This window comes from Coenobita brevimanus, chromosome 23, assembly GCF_032717465.1.
Source record: "Coenobita brevimanus isolate Jiangsu-jjx chromosome 23, ASM3271746v2, whole genome shotgun sequence".
Classification (NCBI taxonomy): Eukaryota; Metazoa; Arthropoda; class Malacostraca; order Decapoda; family Coenobitidae; genus Coenobita; species Coenobita brevimanus.
The window spans coordinates 40031149-40052939 of record NC_136976.1 but is presented as its reverse complement, the minus strand read 5'-3'; the positions used below and the strand labels follow the sequence as shown (position 1 = coordinate 40052939).

Genomic DNA, 21791 nt, shown 5'->3' with positions numbered 1-21791 from the left:
AAGATACGGGATAGACTAATCTGAATTACGAATGACACTGAATGACGAAAGACAACGGTAAAAGTAAAAAACAGGTGCTCCCTATTATGGGAAACAGAATGACATAGGAAATCTCTCTCATATACCTATCCACTCCATTCCTCCATCTCATCATATACATACATTTAACACCTGGGCCGCTGTGCTCCTGACTGGGCGGAAGGGGACTGGATGATGGACAGAGGAATGCTTAATACTGACATAAGTTGCAATCATGTTAATATTAAACAAGAGAGAACTAATGTGCCATATGCAGGAATATATACTGGTAAAGAAGTGCTTAGGAGCCTAGTAAGCATTTTTGTATCTATCTACAGCCAGGCGCCATAATCCCGTTAGGGGTGGCCGTTTGTCTTTTAGTTGTTTTCCGGGGAGGGGCACTAACCCTCCACCAACCTACGTGTTGACACGTAGGGAACACGTATGGGTTGGTTATATAGTTACCACCCAGCACTGTAAATGGTTTCCTGGCTTGCAGGAAACCATTAACCTTGTCACTCACTGTAACGCCACCTGAAAAGGAAAAAGGAGTAATAAAAAGTGACAGGAAAAATGAGAGAAATAGGAAGAGAGGGGGCAAACCCAGAGTGATAAAGGTGAAGGAATATCATCTCATAATTCATCTATTTAGTTCTGTGCCATAGTGCAAAATGACCAACAAGCCATTTAGTAAACAGTATATTATGGATTAGACTAAACTCCCAGGCTTAGTTTCCACTGGATTATCTTCGTTACCGGTACTTTTTCACTGCTGATTTTGTGAACGGTCGGTGAAGAAGGGGAGCATTATCAGGACAAAATTGAGAGTAATTGTAACCAGACTGTGGTGAAGGAAGTACTCTGTTGAAGGGAGTACTATGTTGAAGGACGTACTATGTTGAAGAACATACTATGTTGAATTAAGTACTGTACTAAGTTGTCTTGGCGATTTGTGGGTGCTGTACTTAGCCCAATCTTGCCATCTCTCCAATTTGAAATCTGAGTTGTAACAATAGACTGACACTAGAAAATGATGCTAATCATGAAGTGCTGTGGAATGGATGCAAAGCCATAGCAGTGTCTTCTTCTATCGTCTAGCTCTGTGAAATAAATTGCAAAAGAATGGAAATCTAGGCCAAGTTAGTGTGAAAGAACTATAGTTGGCATGATGGTCCTATCTTGCATGCAGGTTTGAAACCCCAAGAGGTGAATGTAGGCTTTTCTATTGTAGTGCTGTTTGGGTTGTAGGCTGGTCACTTAAAAAAAATATATATATATATATATCAATGAAAAAGGAACCCAAGGCCAGTCTGTTTTAGATTATGAAAGCCTTGGGTCCCCACACCTCACAGGGGATAATATACTTGATACAAATGTTTTAAAAAGTCCAATTTTTGAGTTAGCAGAAAATTGCAAAGAAAAGAGAAATTTGTACATATACTCTGTTCACTTTAACTAGGTACAGAAATCCCATCTCCATCTTAAATATGTGTACTGAGCTTAACACTAGAATATGGTGCTAGTCACAAAGAAGTGCTATGGAATGAATGTTGAGTCTTGGTATTCTTTTATAAATTAATAATCCTGGATTAGCCATTAAAACAAGGAAAGCTGTTTTTTAATGGTTCTCCTTTGTTAATAGTATATATGTACTGTGCTATATGGCCTGCTTGGTCTAGTTAAGAAAGAATAAATGAAGCAAAATATACGGTAACTGCTCTTTGTGGACAGCCTACTCCAGACGGCTTGTTTATTATTTGAGATGCATTTTTTTTCCCCCTTAATGTCATATTCATTTTAATATAGACTTAATATGCACCAAATAGCTTATTGTTGTATAGGCTTGCTTAGCTTGCCAAAATTAGCAACCCCTGTCCCCCCCACTTTTAGAAAACAGATGACGCCCATGAGACAGCTACAAGATTTTTGATAGTCAGCCTACTGAGGAAAACTTTATTGCATACAAACAGGCACAGGCTGAGGCATGGAGAGTAATTCGAAGAGCTAAACGTGACTCCTGGCGGTCTTTTGTGTCCACAATGAATTGTTTTGCTCCACTCAGTGAAGTCTGGTCCACTACTAAAATATTAAATAATAAAAGCCCTTACATTCCTGTGACTCCCCTGATCCACTCACTCGATGTAGTGCTGCTGTCGGGTGTCTACCCTTTCCTCTCCTCGATCCTACTTTCCTTCCATCCTCTTGTTTTCCTTTCCTTCATTCTTTCCTTGTCCTTCTGCCTACGGGTAACTTTACACTCCCTCTCCTGTCTTTCTTTCCTTCATTCTTTCCTCTTCTTTCTGCCTGTGGGTGACTCTACACTGAGTGACAAGCCGAATGGTTTCCTGTACACCGGGAAACCATTTACTACGCTGGGTGGTAACCATATAACCAGATTTTGGCACCTGGTGGTTTAGCGGGCAATTATTGCGCTCCAATCGGATTGAACCGGTGAAGGTTTATATCCAAGGGATGGTTGGGGTTGACTGCTCATGTATTGCCACTCAGGAATGAGTGAGGCTGGTCACTCATCTTGAATGTCGGTACCAACTGCCTAGCCCCGGGCTCCTACGCTCCTCATGGGACAATGTAGGATTGGATAATGGATGGATGGATGAAGTTGCTCAGGAATTACGACCAGCGTTTTCAGTATCATAAATGCACGTCTGAGCTACAAATATTAAAATTTGCCATAGACGACGTAGACTCCCCACACAACCAAGAGTTTACGATAGATGAACTGCTCCATGCCCTAAAATCCTGTAAAGGCACCAGTCTTGGATCAGACACTATCAGGTACGGTATGATCCAGCATCTTAATCAGGACATCCTGACTGACCCGTTAACATTGTACAATGAGTTTTGGGAGTCCCGAACGTTCCAAAACTCATGGCATTGCGTACGTCATACCGATACCCAAACAGGGTGGTCGTCTTTTGAATCCCACTTCGTATCGTCCTATTGTGTTGACTTCTTGTCTATATAAGGTCATGGAACGAATGGTTAACAATAGGCCTCTTTTTGTTTTAGAATCGAAGAATTTGTTAAATCATCAACAATGTGGCTTCCGTAAATACAGAGGCTCACTACATCATTTAACGCATTTGGAGCATTGAATTTCAGAGGCATCTGTCAATAAAGAATTCATGACATCTCTGGACATCCTTAAAGCCTATGACATGACATGGTGACACGGTATACTAATGAAGCTCTATGATTATGGTTTGAGAGGTAATTTGCCTATGTTTATTTAAAATCTTTAGGGGACGACCTTCTCTGCCAAATTGAACCGTAACATAACACCGGATATATTTAAAATTTTATCCAAGAAAACAGGGTGCCTCAGGGAAGTGTGCTTATAGTCCCACTTTGTTTAGTATAATGATCAATGATATTGTCATCAGCTCCCGTCCTGAAGAATCATAAAGGCTCACTCTATGCTGACGATTGTGCAAAATGGCACTCTTCCCGTAATGCACAACTTTCGGCTGGGCAGATTCAAGCAGCCCTTGATTCCGTCCACCAGTGGGCCTTGCAGTGGGGATATAAGAATTCTGTCCCTAAGTGTGCCGCTGTAGTTTTCACTAATCATAACATCCCCAATTTGCGTTTAACTGTGGATACTCAGGCAGTACCTTTTTAAAATTCTGTAAAGATATTGGGCCTCCACTTTGACTGTAGACAGAATTTTAAATTTCATGTTAATAATTTGCTTGCTCGTTCTGATAAACCATGAAATGTCCTCAAGAACCTAGCAGGTACTACTTGGGGTGCCGACAGAAAATCTTTATTAATGGTGTATAAGTCTCTTATTAGATCCAAGCTAGACTAAGGTGCACAGGTGCATGGGTCGGTATCAGATGCCACACTGAGGAGGCTGGATGTGTTACAAAATAAATGTTTGTGAATGTGTCTTGGAGCCTTGAGGTGTACTCATGTAGCTCGTATGGACGTGAAGGCGAATGTACTTCCCCCTCCATATTCGCCGCGGCCACCTGTTACTATCCTATGGGGTCAGAACACTACGAGTGATATCATTAATGTGGCCTGTACCCCCTCCGTCAATACCACCATTTTATGCGGGGGGTGCATTGGCCATTTGCCGTTCGCCTCCACTTACTGACTCAGGAGCTTGGTGTTGACCTCAATGACTGAAAAGTTGATGCCAAAAAATATAGAGTCTTGGGAGCCACCCAGATATACAGTTCATGCCTCATGGCTCCCAGCACCGAAGACCAAGATGCCTGAGGCGGCGGTCCACCATCTGTTTCGTAACATCATCATACGTCATTTGGAGTCCCACCAGTTGCACACCGAGAGCTCCAAGTCAAGTGAATGTATGGAAGCTAGTGTGTGGTCGACTAAATGTGCCCTCAGATACTGGTTGCTGACACATACATCTCTGTTCACCTCCGAATTTTTAGCAACTGACAGAGCCACTGACTATGCTTTACACTTTAGGCATCAATCATTTGTCATATTTTCAGGTTCAAAATCAGTCCTTCAGGCAACTGCTTCTTGCACTACGGATTCTAATGAGATCCAGGACTCCACTGTTAATAAACTGCATTCGTGCGGCAAGTCCTTTACGCTGATCTGGGTGCCTGGTCATTGTCATCTACGGCAATGAGCAGGCTGACTTACTTGCGAAGTCGGCTGTGGAACTCGAGAGGACTTTGGACATTCTTCGTGATCTACGGTCGAGTCTCTACCTCGGAACGAAGTCAATTAATCTTCTCTGGCAAGGTCTGTGGACCAGACTAAATATTCACAATTATAAGCCGTACCTGGGCGACTGGGATACTGCCAACCGTCCCAGTTGCCCGGAAGAAAAAGTGTTGGCATGCTAACGTTTAAACTACACAATTCCGAATCATATGAAACCATATATTGCAAGACAGTTCCCACCGCACTGTGACATCTGTGGTGCGGTGGTATCTATCAGTCATACCATACAGCAACTATCGGCGATTTGATCATGAACGTGCTTCACTTATGAATTACTGCGGCGCAGCAGACGTCCCTTTCACCCTTTCCATCATCCTGGGTGATGGTAATATTGTTATAACTCATAAGTTGATGGCTTCCTTGAGAGAGACCGGACTGATCAGTGATGTGACTTTTTTACAGTGTGGTTATTGTTTTTATCGACTGTAAATATGTATTTATTGTATTAAACTTAACATTTGACGTATCTGAAATAGTTCCTGCTTCTGACTAGTCTATTTCTGATATTCATGTCCCCTATATTAAACATTACCTCGCCTGACAGTCAACAGATGATAAGTGCAAGGGTGCAATATAGATAGGTATTGGGCATTTTCAGTTGATGGTGTTTTGTTGGGTGAGGTACTTCACTTTGTGTTCATATGTAAATGCTTCCAGTCATTTTGTATAAATTATTCTAATTAGGGTCGACAGCTGACATATATGAAATACTTCCTGACTCCTCTGGTTCTCTTTCGTATATTGATGTCCCCTGTATTAGTTTGCCTCGACTGACAGTCAGCAGGTGATGAGTACACGTGTGTATTGTAGAAAGGCGTTACATAGCTGCAGTCGATGGTGTTCTCATGGTCGAGATATTTTTACCTTTAGTGAAGGTTTAGCTATTTCTATATTTAGGCTTCAGTACAGGTTAGCTATTTGTCTGTTAGGTTTATCTGTTTTGGGGTTATTAGATTAGGTAATTCATTTTAAGTTATGAAATGTGAAAAAGGAAAAAAGACATTAAAAAATACAAAAAAAAAAATGTGTGTGTGTGTGTGTGTGTGTGTGTGTGTGTGTGTGTGTGTGTGTGTGTGTGTGTGTGTGCGTGCGTGCGTGCGTGCGTGCGTGCGTGCGTGTGTGTGTGTGTGTGTGTGTGTGTGTGTGTGTGTGTGTGTGTTTACGCAGATGAATCAAAGTCCAAACGAAGTCGAGCGGAGAGAGATTGTGAAGGATGTCTATGAGACTAGAAGCGATGAGGTAGCCTAGCTGGCTGAAGGTTTTGCCAGCTGACGGTTATATACAAGCATACCTAATCTCTTGGAAGCTGATTTAGCAAGAGGGGTAATGTGACCTTTCCCTGAAATGTCCTGAGAGAATGAGGACCCAAGAATATTGAGAGACGATGCAGGACTGAGCTGCATATGCAATATCAAGGGACTCGCATGTGGAAGGTTTTGGCGGGTTGAAGGATATAGGAACTGTGTTTCTGATGTATGAAAAACATATAGATTTCTTTTATCTCAATCAGATATATAAGTCACAAATTAAGTGTGCCACAGACTCATCTCATGACTGCTAAGTACCTACTGTGATGGATGCTGTGAGAAGTGGAAGGAAAAGTGAAAGGTGAAGTCATTAGCGTATGAGTAAATAGGATGTGATGTGCAGCTCAGGTCACTAATAGAAAAGAGAGAGAGAGAGAGAGAGAGAGAGAGAGAGAGAGAGAGAACTGGTAGCAGGAAAACCGCCCTGAGGAACACCACTATTTATAACTCTAAGATATCAGTCGCCGTCAACAGCAGCAGCTAAAAATTGACCAGAAAGGAAGCTAGAGATGAAGGGACAGCTAGAAGGATAGAAATCATAAGAAGGCAGTTTGGAAACTGACGATTTAAGCCGCATCAGATCAAAAGCCATTGGTAGGTCAAGAGCACAAACGCAAAGCTTTTGCCAAAGACCCGAAAGGAGGATGACCAGGAGTCTAAGCTGAAAGTGAGAGCGCCAATGAGGCGTCCCAGGCTGAACCCGTACTAGCAAACGAGAGCGATGTCGTGATGGGAAAGGTTATTATTATTATTATTATTATTATTATTATTATTATTATTGTTATTATTATTATTATTATTATTATAGGAATAGATTCGAAAACTAAGAAACACAGGATGTTAAAGACACTGGGTGATAGTTAGTGCTGGGAATGATCACTTCCTTGGAACAGGCTAAATAAGAGTGAACTTCCGCCAAGATGGAAAAAGGTACGTCGACAGACACAGACGAGAGATTATACCTAAGCAGCGTGTCAGTTCAGATGCACAGTTCTTGAGAATAACAGGAGGGACGCCACCAGGCCCATATGCCTTAATTAGTACTGAGGTCATTGAGGGCAGAAAATACGTCGTTGACTGGAGAAACTTCAACATCAATTACAAGGAAGTCAGAGGTAAATGGAGATGGAGAAACAGCACAGGAATCGTCCAAAGTGGAACTGGAAGAGAAAGTCTGGGTGAAGAGTTCTTTTCAGCAGAGGAGGATAAGAGAAAGGAATATAAACTTCCATTCTGGAGAGGGAATAGCCTCTGTAATGTCTGAAGCACACCCAGAAGGCTCTCACTCATGGAAGCAATAATCATTCCAGGGAAAATCAAAGAAGTACTGCCTGACTGCCTCCCAATCAGTTGATCCAAAGTGCCAGAGATGCCGCTTTTTGGGTGGTTCCACAAGTCTTACTGGAGTGATGGGGCAGGTTAAGGTTTATAAGTATGTGATCGGAAGGGGGTCAAATGGAGGGAAAAGATTAACCCCTGCTGCGCTGATTCTTTGTAAGGTAGCTTACCCCCCCTGAGTCACTGTTTTATAGTCAATGTAAACTGTACCTCACAGGAAGGTGGTGGTGAACACTGAATTCACCTAGAATGGAGATTTTAAAGAAAGAAGATAAGGAATGAATTTGTTCCATCCTGATGTAAAAAGTCAAACAATGTTGTACAGTTAATAGAATCAGGTGATAAGTAAACAGCACTGTCATATTTAGTCACACAATGATTGGTTAGCTGAAGCCAGAGTGCAGAGAATTCAAAGGGTTAAAGTTCAGTAACACGAGGACATGTTGTCTGCAGTACATATACACAACAACCACCACTAGCTTTGGAATGAGTATGCAGAAGCGAATATAAAAGGATGCAAAAAGGGGCCTCCTGCTATTAGTCATGCAGACAACTAAGTCTCAGTGAGGAACAGAAGGTGAGGTTTAGAGGAAGAAGTGAGGTTCAACAAAGAGGAAATTAGAGGAAAGCCCGCGAATCTAACAGAAATTAATGGAAAGACTCGGTGCATCTCGCTTTGTCATCACAGAGAGGGACGGATGGTGGGGAAATTTATGCTCCCCATCCCCCCACTCCGAAGCTGGGTGCTGGAATGCCATTTTACACAATTCTGAAACAGGAAGTTTGCTGTGTAATGTTCATGTAGCATGGTGCTGACAGAGGAAAAGGTAAGGGAGAGTATGCCGGCCTACTCCTCGTGTTCCTGAAATACTGAATAGAGTCAGCAAAGGGGGATGGTAAGCAGTAAGGTACATATATCCCATGTCAGACCAGAAGAGAGAGAGTAGAAGGGATTATGACGTCACCCATCCCATAGTCACCACTCACCCCGCAGCAAAATACCAGATTCTATTCTTTTCGGATATTTTGTAAATTCATGTCTCCAATTCCCAAATACCACTGGTTTTCCTTATCTTCAGCATCAAACTCAGATTCCAAAGGTTGTGTTGCAAAAGAAAGTCGCACACAACTATAACTCCAAGTGTTGAGAATCGTCATATCCATTTACTGCACCGGTCTCCCATTCAGAGATAACAAAGAACACCGAATTATATTTTCTTCACTACACTCTTTATCAATTTTGTAAACAGTGCGTAATACTGCATTGTCTTTTCCAGCAAGGTGTATGTTTATTCTATGTTTTACAGATAACAGGAAAGGGTGGACATAACAAGACTTCATTTCTCCTAAGATAACAGGAAAGGGTGGCCATGACAAGACCCCATTTTTCCTAAGAACAAGCAAAAAAAAATGTTCAAGAATATACTGATTTAACCTGTAGGTTAATATAATGCATTATATGAAACGTCAAACGTATGCTTTACCATTTCATTCAACTTTGGTAAAGGATGGGATGATATGTTCAGACCTTTGGTATTGGTACAGATAATGACTTCATAAATTCTAAATGAAGTTGCACTTGTATTTCTTGTAGTACTGTGTTCTGAGCCTCCAAGCGGAGTCCATATGCATTTCTGGATTATTTTACATCAATATGGACTCGTGAATGAAAATAATAATAATAATAATAATAATAATAATAATAATAATAATATTAACAATAATAATAATAATAATAATCCATCCATCCATCCATCATCTAATCCTACGTTGCCCCATGAGGAGCGTAGAAGCCCGGGGCTAGGCAAGTTGGTCCTGCCATTTAATATGAGAGTGACCAGCCTCACTCATCCCTGTGTGGCAGGTGAGCAATAAACCCCAACCACCTCTTGGATATAAACCTTCATTGGCTCAATCTGATTGAGCACCGTTATTACCCACTAAATCAACAGGAGCCAAAATTTGCTTATATGGTTACCACCCAGCATAGTAAATGGTTTCCTGGTGTACAGGAAACCATTTGGCTTGTCACTCAGTGTAGAGTCACCCACAGGCAGAAGGAAGAGGAAAAAAGGAAGGAAAGAAAGACACAAGAGGGAGTGTAAAGTCACCCGCAGGCAGAAGAAAGAGGAAAGAATGAAGGAAAGAAAGACAGAAGAGGATGGATGGAAAGAAGGATGGAGGAGAGGAAAGGGCAGACACCCGAGAGCAGCACTACATCAAGTGAGTGGATGGTGAGCTCCCCCACCTACCACAAATAATAATAATAATAATAATAATAATAATAACACAAATCATCAACTAAAGTATAAAACTGACTCCGGAGCGGAATGGATATTTGACGTCACGTTAAGGGGGGTGAGTCAATTGTTGCTACCCCCTTGGGGTGACCTGGGCTGTGTTTCAACAGGCCTTAGCGCCCCAGAGCGGTCCGGGGGTAGTGGGGGTAGCAGTGAAACCACCAAATACTTGGAGCGCGAATTCGCTTTTACACTAGATATCCTTCTTTCAGAATACTTAGCAGTTATGTATATTTGATCATTACTAACAACAGTATTAATGTTACATGAATATTTGTCAGCAAAATATAATTGTAAATGCATATTGCCGAAATACTATGGAAATATTTAAGCGGTAATGAAGAACCACAACAAATCCTGCCTTCGCCACAGCTGCTTCCTCTTGTAATTTCCTCCGATTTTGAAGACGAAATGAACCCAGCAGTGCAAGACTGCAGTGGAACAAGATGACTTTGGAAGATACGATCATTGTGCAGAGGTGAGAAGGTACTTCATGGGAGTATGATTTTTGCGGGAATGAATGAAAACAAACACTCAGTCCCTACTCTTTAGATCCGCATAGCCTTTACTTTCATTACGCCGAAAATCAATACTTAACTGAAATGAAGAGGGTATTGTAACAAATCTTTTCATTTATGACATGTTAGTATTCAAAATCCGTTCACTCTCCCAAATTACACAGAATAATACCCTGGCATTGAGAGTTCTGTTATCCTTTACACGACTGTGATCTAAACCATTTACAGCTGTCAGATGTCGCCAGAAAGACCCACCTCAACAAATAGTTCCAACCGCGACGGAGGCCGCGACAACCCCCCCTTCATCCCCCACACTTTCGCTCTCGAAAGCGCCGTCACGTTCCGTGGCGCTCCAGCTGTTGAAACGCACCCCTGGTATGTAGCTAATCCATTACAACTGGAAATGTTGGGTGGGAAAGACACAAGTTAGAGCTTGAATTCGGGTTCTGTGAAGCCCGAAACGTTAGAAAAAATAAAGAATCCAAGCTCCAACCTCTCTCCCTCCCACCCAACATTTACACGCGACCTGGTATGTAGCCTATGGGCCTTGGTCAAAAGGCAGTCCTGAGGTCCGATGAAACGGGAGCTCCAGCCGTCTGTATCACTATTTTTCCATCCACCTCGAAGTAGCACCCTGTCTGACTGGCAATAGCCTACAGTCTACTCCCAGGATCATGTAAGTGATGACAAGTGAAGCTGTTAGTAAATGGTTGCGAAATATGATGGAATGATTATTTTCAAAAATATATGACAGGAACTGACGAGAGCAGAAGAGAGAAGACATAACTGGTTGGATGAAGATTATAAAGCAGGAATGCCGGGATAGAGGATAATATGATGATGAGCTACTAAAGAAACAAATATCGATTACTACAAATTTATAAACTAAATTTCCCCAAGGGCACTACCGGTATTTAAAATCCAGATGGGCTATGTAAGTACTCAAATGCGTCATCTTATGTTCCTCAAAAAATAATGATTACCACGAGAGTTAGTGCATTTTACACAGGAGGGTAGACGGGCATATTATCCCTAAAACTACTGGTGCTTGTAGAATTATTTACTGACAGCCAGGGCCTTTAGGTATGCAGCCTCATATAACTTACTCTGCTTTTTTTCTTTGTGCGAAACTTTACTTTGCTTTTTTTTTCTCTCTGTGCAAACCTGAGTCTTATCCAATAGCCTACGTTACTGAATTAGAGTTCTTCCTTATTTAACGTCTTTAACAATAATAATTTGCCGACAGAAACAGCACCAGTGCAACGACCATCATTCGATACTAAGAATTCCATAGTCAAGAACAGCTATGAAAGGACTGCACCAGATCCTACAGTATAACAATTTGGTAGATATACTGCTAATGTCTGAGCAACAAATGTAATCTTTTCATCGACCTTTGACTTACAGCTTTTTATATTCCTCCATTTCAGAATCACTCGAGTTTTAGTTCACCCTGAAACAGTACGAACTGTACCATCGACACCGTTACCTAAACAAAAAATAAAGGAAGGGTCACTCACACTCCAACAAACTAGACATACCACCACTGAGAAGTGTCTTTTCTGCAAACAACCTCACACCACTTGTTGTTTAAAGCACCCTGCTCTTGAACAAGGTCTAATCCTACTCTATCATTAGACCTTGTTCTTAAGCACTGCCGTCGCAAACTGACCCCGAAAGTGCGATGCCAATTTTATTTTTATTCTGGTCAATGCTAGACAATGTTGGTGATCTACTGTGAGACCCCTAGAACAGCTCCGATAGCTCTGTATATCTGTTTCTACTACTGAAAAGGCAGAACTCTCTGCTCAGATTTTCTCCTCCAATTCCACCTTAGACGATTCCAATGCTGTTCCTCCATCTCTTCCCCCCTCTGATTTTCTCATGACTGGCATTAAAATTTCCTCAATTGATGTACCGTAGTCTCTGCCCTTCCTGTCCTCAAAACTAACAAGGCTTACGGGCCTGATGGGGTCACTCCTGTTGCTCTCACGAACTGTGCTTCTGTGCTTAAACCCTGCCTACGTAAACTCTTTCGCTTTTGTCTGTCGACTTGTGCCCTTCCATCTTGCTAGAAATTTGCTTCATTCGGCCTGTCCCGAAGGATGACCGTTCCCAGCCCTTGAACTATTGCTTAATTACTTTAACATCCTGTATTTAAGTTTTTGAACCTATTCTTAGCGAGAGAGAGAGAGAGAGAGAGAGAGAGAGAGAGAGAGAGAGAGAGAGAGAGAGAGAGAAAAAAAAAAATTTACTATCATAATGTTTCCGATCACCAGTATGGGTTCCACCAGGGACGCTCCACTGACGATCTTCTCACCTTCCCTTCAGATTCTTGGCCATCCTTCTTTCAGGACTTTGGCGAAAGCTTTGCCAATGTATTTGGTATCTCAAAGGCTTTCAATCGAGCTTGGAATAAATCTGTAATTTCCAAACTGCCTTCTTACGGTTTCTATCCTTCTATCTGTGCCTTCGTCTCTAGCTTCCTTTCTGGTCATTCTAAAGCTGCTGCGGTAGACGGCCACCGATCATCTAGAGCCATCAGTAGTGATGGTCCTCAGAGTTCTGTCCTGTGACCAATTCTCTTCCTTTTATTCATCAATGACCTAAGTTGCACATCTAACCCTATCCATTTATATGCTGATGGCTCCCCCCTTCACCATTCCATTCACTTCCCACAGCGTCCATCACAGCTGTTACTTCAACATGGGTTGGGGCGTTGGCACACTTAATTATTGACCTAGATTATATACTATACAGTATTTAACTGGATTAAATGTAACTTTTTTTATGTGTCCAAACTTACTTCCTACATCTTTCGATTTATCATCATTCATGGGAATATCCTTTAATATTTAAGAACATCCAACTCGATCCTGCGTCATCTCTGAACATACTAGAGGTTTCATTCTCTCTCGATTTATAATGGAAAGATCATATTATCTCACCCGCAAAATCTGCTTCCAAAAGATCACGTGTACTAAGACAACATGCCTTCTTTACCACCGCACATCTGTTGGCTTTAAACAAGAGCTTTATTCGCCCCCTTGGGGCTAAGAAGCGAATGAATGTGCTTCTGCGGATGAGTAAATTGGGAGTGTGTCGTCCTGTCTCGGTTACCTCCCTTTCTTTGGGGGAAGCAGCCTAGGTGTATAGATAGATAGACATAGTACAATTCTCATGCAGGGAGGGGGGGGGTGGCTCCCTACATACAGTTCTTACCAGGGTAGAGTCAAAGGCTTTTCGTTACACTAACTCTCTTCTTACCAACTCCCTTAAACCTGTCTCCGCCGTACTGCTTCATGTTTACCTCTTTCTATCGTTACCCTTCAATGGTCACTGCTCTTCTGAACGCTCTGCTTGCATCCCCCCTCCATTACTGAAGACAAGTACTATCCGTCAGGCAGCAAACTCACTCCTTTTCTGTCAAATTCTCTACTGCAACGAGTTAACCGATATTCCCTCCTTCATGTATGCAACAGGTCAACTTTGGAACTGTCTTCCTCTACCTGTGTTTCCCTCTATGACCTCCATTGCTTTAAACACAATGTGTCCAGGTATTTTTCTCATTAAAAAAAAAAAAAAAAAAAAAAAAAAAAAAAAAAAAGACTCCCTCCTCACGACACACCTTGCTTCAAAATAATGCATGTCCTATACATAATTGCTCACCCGTACCATCCCGTCCCTATACTACATAGGCCATGCCACATTTTCTCCTGTCTAATTTACTTCTTCACAAACCCCCTTAAAACACTGATACATCCCCACAAACTCATCCCCCCAAACACTACAATTTACGGTATTATGTACTTATCATACAGCGAAAATCTTTGCCCCGAGTGAGGATCGAACTCACGACCTTGAGATTATGAGACTCACGCGCTGCCTACTGCGCCATCGAGGCAGTGGAAAATTTGTATTAAAAAAAAAAAAAAAAAAAAAAAAAAAAAGTTGGACACAAAGTTCACTTGATTACTGGCTAAAACATAATACAAAACCACATAGCTTATGTAGCTTAAGAGTATAACAGAGAATAAATCAATATAGACAGATGGATCAACAGATGGTACCGTATATTAGGCAATGCATCTGAATTAGCAGTGAATCTGAATTAGCTACCATAAAACCACCTTCCATACTGTTTCAAGTCTACATTGTTGGTCACGATTCATATACCTTTTGATGCCAGAAAATTCCCCATTTCCCTCAACATGAGAATAAAATTTGCCAGAAATTTGCATAAGTTTAATTCGGGTTAAAAAAAAAAAAAAAATGCTAGCCACTTATAGCCTCCTATGGCCTGGCGTGTATTGTGACTGACGACCAATCACTCGAACTTTTGTTCTATAATATCTTTGTATAGCACTGGGTAAGGGTGAGACGCTTCTCCAAACGAAGAATCTGGTGTCCCTCAGTCCTATGGATGTCCATCACGGCAAATTAGTCTAGTGGTTAATTCAGGCCACATCAAATCCATTTTATTTAGGTAATTTCTGCTATAGTTAGGTCCCATCGTAACAATTCAGGCCCACTTTTGTCTGTACCGGACCTATCAGGTCAACTCCGGTCCATTACGATCAATTCAGGTTCTCTCAGGCCAAAATGAATCCTGTCCACCGAGATCCACTCCAGCCACTTAAAGGCCCAGGCAACTCAGTCACATCAGTTAAGGATCATTTAGATCAGCTCACATCCACTTGGGTCAAACTCACAGGCCACTTCAGGCACTTCGCGTCCATTCGGGCTCAGTCAAGTCAGCTAAGGCTGGCTAAGCGCCATTCAGGTCCATCGAACTTCCAACCAGACCAATATTATGTGAATTCGGTTCATTTCACATCCATCCACGTTAGTTTACATCTATTCTTCTCATTTAACATCATTTCTGCTATGTTCAGTCCCAGATAGATCAACTCAGATCCTTTCAAGTCAGTACAGTTCACTCAATCCATCAGATGCATTCAAGCCAATGTAAATAAGTTCAGATCATGTTCAGTCATATCAATACGTAAGACAATATTCAGCTTCACTCGTCCTACGGTTTTCGATTTAACTCATGCTACGGTTTTCATCAGTAGGCAACTCGTGCCACGGTTTTCAGTTTATGACAGTGCGTGTCTTTTACGTTCATTCAGGACCATCAGAGTATTTCAGATCAACACAGATGACTTCAGTTCATGCCTATGAAGATAAGCGCCAAAAATCAGTCTTTCAATATAAATGTTTTTGAGGTAGGCCAATGATGATTCAGGTCTTTGAGTTCCGAGACAGATGAGTCCACAGGAGTGGGTAGGATAAGTTGAGATGGTACTGGATGTTGGAAGTGAATGAGGAAGTTTGAGTGTCATCACTTTAATGAGACTAAAAGCACATCAGAGTGGAAATGGAAATGGAGGGGGGGGGGATCAGTACGTGGATGGGATTGGCTGAGAAGGTTGATGGTATGTGGTGGATCATGATGGTCGGGGTACACCCTGTTAGGATGGGAAGATGCATTCTAGTTGAAGATAGGAAGGAAGAATGGTTGGAACAGTTGGTTATGGTTTGGGCTTGATGAAGAACGGCAGTACCCTGTAAAAATGGACACTGTGTGAGGTGTGACATTGGTGGTGCGAAGATTTAAAATCAGAGTTCCCTTAAACGTCTGATGTGTGTATGTGAGGAGGACAGGAAAACAGCAACCAGGATGAAGGGATGAGTGGATGCTGGAAAGAGCGGTGGAAATCACCCTGCAAAGACGGGCACTGCTGGTTGGTTATGACCATAGTGGTGACCGGTTTAAATTAAAATTATTTTCACATAAAAGATGAACAACACAAAGTAAGCGTGCATCACTCATAAAAGCACCTGGTGTCTTATCACGCACGTAAAAACTGGAAAACTGAAAATCATAGCAGAAGCTGATAAATATATGCAGTCATATTCATAGAGAAGGCTGATTTAATGGATTAGGATATGATGGATTTACAAAACTTGTGGAATGCACAGCGTAGCTACGATGTGTTCTGAAACAGTAATTCAATCAGGCCGAGGACTTCATTATTTGGCTACCTCAAGCCGTAGTACAATATTATTTGGTTCTAGAGAATTCTTTAATAAAGCAGTTAACGATTCTGTATGTAACTTCGAACAGTCAGTCATTTCTATACTGAATAAAATCGTCTGACGACAGAAAGAATATAACTGACGTCCTCAGGGTGAAGCGGTTATAAGATGCATGTGGTGTTACAAGGATGTCGGCTGAAAGGAATATCATAGTAAAATGAATTAGTTCGGAAAGAAGACGTCGTTGGAATCGATGTATGATATACTTGAAGAAATGATCCGGAGATACACTGAAAATGAGAGGCTTGTACACAGATTACAAAAAAATGAAAATAAAATAAAGGGGATTGAAGAAGAAACTAATCTGTTTATTAAGACTGACAGTTAAGAAAAGTAAAAGGCAGGGAAGACAATGAGTGTAGTGGAAAAAATGTTGATTAATCAGAAATGTATAATGATTAAGATGCAAGATAAACTGTGAAGAACTGAGAAGCCGAATGAAGAAGCTGTTTGTATTTCCAGACAGACCTAATCAATTCTCACATCATTCATCTAATTAAAAAAAACAAGTACGGTACTGACTTTTCTGTTCAGTACTATTCATTAGCTTTGTTACAAAGATAAAGCAATATTTTGGACAATTAAAAAAAAAAATGTTTACCCACTACATAACCTACCATAGATCGTCTATAATGGTGCATAATTTAAAGTCTAACCGTAACACCGCAAGTTTGTTAACAGTGGTTTGATGCATCAATCTCTTGTATATTCGATGACCCTACCCCATACCTTATCTTACACATACAGACTAATTATAATCAAGAGAAAGTACCGGTATATACACATGCAGTGTGCGGCACGTAAACCACTACACTTGCAAACTGCCAGCTCTCACTTCTTGCCTGGATGGCGGAGAAACAGGGTTAATCCACAGAGTATAATTTCCCTTAAGTTTTAAAAAAATGAAAACGTGCAACACCACTTCTGGATGAGACAAGGAAAGCATGCTTCAAATTTCCCGCCTAGATATATGGTCAATGCCTGCACGGGTAATATCAAATACATCAATCTAGAATTTCCGAAATCAATTCCTACGTGGAAGTTAAGATCACAATAAAAACATCCACTATGAAGTAATTATGTGAAATATTAATTTTGACTAGATGGATATCATCCCTGGATATTCAGTGACTTCTGAAACCTGACTCTGAACTTGTTCAGAATTGATGAAAAAATCACAAGAAAATGCGGGTAATAATTATATTACTGTACCAAAATTCTGACTAGACGGGAATCATCTCCAGGTAATGGGCTTTCAGTGTGTGGAATATAAAAAAAAAAAATAATAATAATAATAATAATTAAATAACTTCATTCATTAGTTTGAGAGAACTGACTCAGAATAATTATAATGCATCAAGTCCAAAACAGGCAAAAATCCCAAGAAAAACATCCACTATGAGGACATCATGTGGAATACCAAAATTCTGACTAGGAGTGCATCATCCCCTGGTAGTGGACTTTCAGTGTGAGGGGAAAAAAAAAAAAAAAAAAAAAAAAAAAAAAAATCATCCAGGAGTTTCTGAGATATGATTCCAGACATGAACGCACTAATTCCAAGGAATGCCAAAATCGGATGAAAAATGTCCGATACGAGGGCATTATGTGAAATATCGGAATTCTGACCAGCCGGGCACCTTCCTCGGGTAATGGGCTTTCATTGTGTGCAATATGGGGGAAAAAAAAAATCCATCCAGTAGTTTCTGAGATTTTACTCCGGATGCACGCACACATGCACACACAGATAGACGGCCGGACATGAGCAGTTTTAACATTACTCTTATGGGTCATACGACCCAAATGGGGAGCAAGTAGAACAGGCTTAACCCCTCAATCTTTAGAGTGTACACAATTCCCAAAGCTGAAATTTATCACCCGACATTAGACAAAACAAAAGAAATTTTATGACACCACTCCTAAAATGGACAATCTCTGAAGAGTCGAAACTTCCAAAAGCTGCATATATCAAATTTGGTCATTACACAACCTGAAATACATCATAGTGACATCACTCCGAAACGGATAAAGAGAGCGAGTGCACAGTGAAGGAAATAAACGGGAAAATGGCTTCCTTACCAGAGATCTTTAGCCTTGAGACCCATGTTGTAAACTGCACTTAAGGCACAACTCCCATCAGTCCTGTTCACTGGGCATACAAAAACTTACCGACTGATATTAAATAACGATGACTTTACTGCTCTAGTCTGTTCAGTCTCACTGATTTAGGCTATATCAATAAGGCTAAAATGATGACAGTCATTTTGTATTCACTCAACAGTTTTTGTTTGCTACCTTATTATTACGTTATTTAGCTAACCCACTGCTACCAATGTCACTGTAGCACTTTCTACCTCCACAGGTTTTTTTCGCCTCTGTCTACAGTACAACTTTTATGTGTGGAGAGGCTCCCCATATACACCTCTACTCAACAAAGTGGAGTCATAGAATTTTCGTCTCATCAACTCTTCCCCTCTTACTGGCTCCCTCCAAGCTCTATCTCTTCGCCACACTGTTGCAACTTTATCTCTTTTCTATCACTACTTTCATGGTCACTGCTCCTTTAAATTGTCTGCCTGCATTCCTCCACCATTATGGCGGGTGCGTAGCACCCATCTAGACTCTAGCAGCAAACTCTCATCTCTTTTCTGTCCAACTCTAATGCAAGAGTTAATCCTTACTTCCAGTCCTTCATGTATGCAACGGGTCAACTCTGGGACTGTCTTCGCCTGTCTGTATTTCCTACTGCCTATAACCTCCAGTCTTTTAAACGCAGTGTGTCCAGGAATTTCAAAACGAACGAATCTTGAATTTGGCTCTCTACTGTCTTGTTATCCTTGAAGGGAACAATTTGTGGGTTTTTAGCCATTTGCTCCGACTTCCTTGCATACTATATATATATATATATATATATATATATATATATATATATATATATATGAATGAGACAAATGTGTCTACTCGTCTTGTTCTTGGATAAACTCGTTTAAACCATCACGCCGCGCCGCCATGACAAGGTAAATATCAATAAATATCAGATAATAAAAGTAGGAATACCGCAAGGTTAGAAATGTGAAGCAGGTACCGTACAGTAAATTTGGAAAGCCATCGCCATACCATCAACTGGAAAGTTAAGAGAATAAATACCGGTTTTTGGAAACGGAGTGCCAGTATAGGTTTCTATCATTTGAAACAGATGTGCTAGATAGCATTAGGAGAAATACTCTGAGATGAGGAACTGACAAGGAGAGGGTACGTGAGGTGGAGGGGGGAAGGCAGAGAATGAGACGGAGGGATGTGGTGGAGAGGTGTACAGAAGAAAGAGGTGTGTAAGCTGGAGAAAGGGTAACCTGATGGGAGAGGAAATGGTGATAAGAAGGCGATATGCTGTGGCCACTACTTACGCAAGGCATCTCGCGACAGGTAGATAAATTATGGAGGCGATAATGTGTGGCCACTACTTAGGCAAGGCATCTGCCGACAGGTAGATGTATTTATGTACAAAAAAGAAAGAAGCTGTAGTCTTCCTTCATGGATCTGAAATAAAGCAGGTAGATATATTTATGTACAAAAAAGAAAGAATCTGTAGTCTTCCTTCATGAATCTGAAAAAAGCATTATGACAATAGAGAAGGAAAAAGAATGTGAATGGTGCTCAGAATATATATTGTATAACCTGCTAAAGCTGTTAAGAGTATGTATGAGAATAAGGATGATGAACTAAAAGAGTTCTTAGACTTGACTGCTGGATTGAAACGGGGATGTGTCATGATTCAACGATTACCTTATTTAATATATTTACTGATGGTGTTATAAAAAGAAATATAGGCCTATGTAAGGCAGGCGATGTTGTAATGTCCCTAGTGAGCGTGTAGGCCGTGATTTTTGCCAGTTTACTGATGATACTGTTCTCATCCATGAAGACTACCGGGAGTTGGTGAGTGAGCTTGGATGTGTGTAAGAAACGAAATTTGAAGACGAATGCAGCAAAAAGTAAAGTTGGGGTATTTGCGAGGAATGAACTCATGGAGTTCGTGGCCACTGAGGTTGAAGGATTAGGAAATGGAGAACGTAAATGCCTTCAAGCTGCCTATGGATGGAGTATGATGAACAAGGATGCCAGTTTAGAGGATGATGTGTAAGAAAGGTAGAGAAGAGTGGGAAAGCTGCAGGTACGGTAAACTGACTGTGGTGACAAGGAATAATGAGGTAAGGGCAAGCATGGAAATAAGAAATTGTTGCATGAGAGTACTGCGATCGTCATATTAGCCGTCTCAGGGTTTCATGAGCACTAAAAACACTAGTGTCTTAAGAATCGTCCAGCCCTTAAACCCTGAGAGGGCTCATGTGCGGAAGAGAAGCTCAGACTTTGTTGGAATGGCAAAAGTCATGAGTGAGAGGAATTGCAGAGCTACCTGACCCGAGCGCGAGGCGGATCGCGAAACAGACAGACAAATAACGAAATTCTGAAGTGCTCTATGTGCATGTGTTGCACATGTTTGGAGTAGCCTACCCACAGTTAGTTTAGTGTTGTGTAGAGAATGGAAAGCAAGAGTAAGATTGGGGAGGGGTTGCGATAAGATATTATAAACTAACTATTTCACCACTCCTCGACCTCCATGCTCAGTGTGTCACAACCTTCATCGAGGAAGGTGCCGAGCCGGTAGTTTTCTGCTATATGCCGCTATACAGTTCTTAAAGAAGGATGGTCTTAATAAAGAATTTGCGCTGAGTTTATTATATTTGAACTGAATCTTTAAGAAATCTCGCAGGGGTGCTGGGGGTGGGAGTTGGAGAAGAGATCCCTATCCCATCTTCGTCCCCCCCTCCTCCCTTAAATATGCCCCTATCAGACGTCTTTATACATATACCGGTATATATATATATATATATATATATATATATATATATATATATATATATATATATATATATATATATATATATAAAGTGTGTGTGTGTACACACACACACAATTTTGTGGTATATAATTTCTGCCAGCGGACGATTTTATTCTTCTTAGGAGACTGGCCCCCATGGCTGATGGGGGCAAAATATAAACGCCTCTTCCTCCCAAACTTCCTTTCCCTCCTGCTCCTCCACTACCATTCAAGAACGTCGTCAATAAAAAAAAAATAAATAAATAAAAAATAGTACATCGTCCTTAAGCATATTGTAAACTTAGATCCGGATAAAACATGAACATGTTAACGGTGAACCATATGCTTAGAGAAAAATAATAATAATAATAATAATAATAATAATAATAATAATAATAATAATAACAATAATAATAATAATAATAATAATAATAATAACAATAATAATAATAATAATAATAATAATCTTATGCTGGTGGTCTTTGGATTGACTTCTAGCGGAGCGGGGTCCTCTTTCTAGGCCGGAAGTAGAACACTTACAAAGGAACAGGGCATAAAAACTCGACAGGACACTTTAACACATCTACTGCCTTGGATGAATTTC

At 40.9% G+C, this 21791-nt stretch overlaps 1 non-coding gene across 1 annotated transcript; it reads right to left on the bottom strand.

The window, feature by feature from the left end:
* Window positions 1-14040: 14040 nt before the first annotated feature.
* Window positions 14041-14113, bottom strand: TRNAM-CAU (transfer RNA methionine (anticodon CAU)). The gene has a single exon. It is a non-coding gene; the product is annotated as a tRNA-Met (tRNA).
* Between the last annotated feature and the right edge of the window lie 7678 nt (window positions 14114-21791).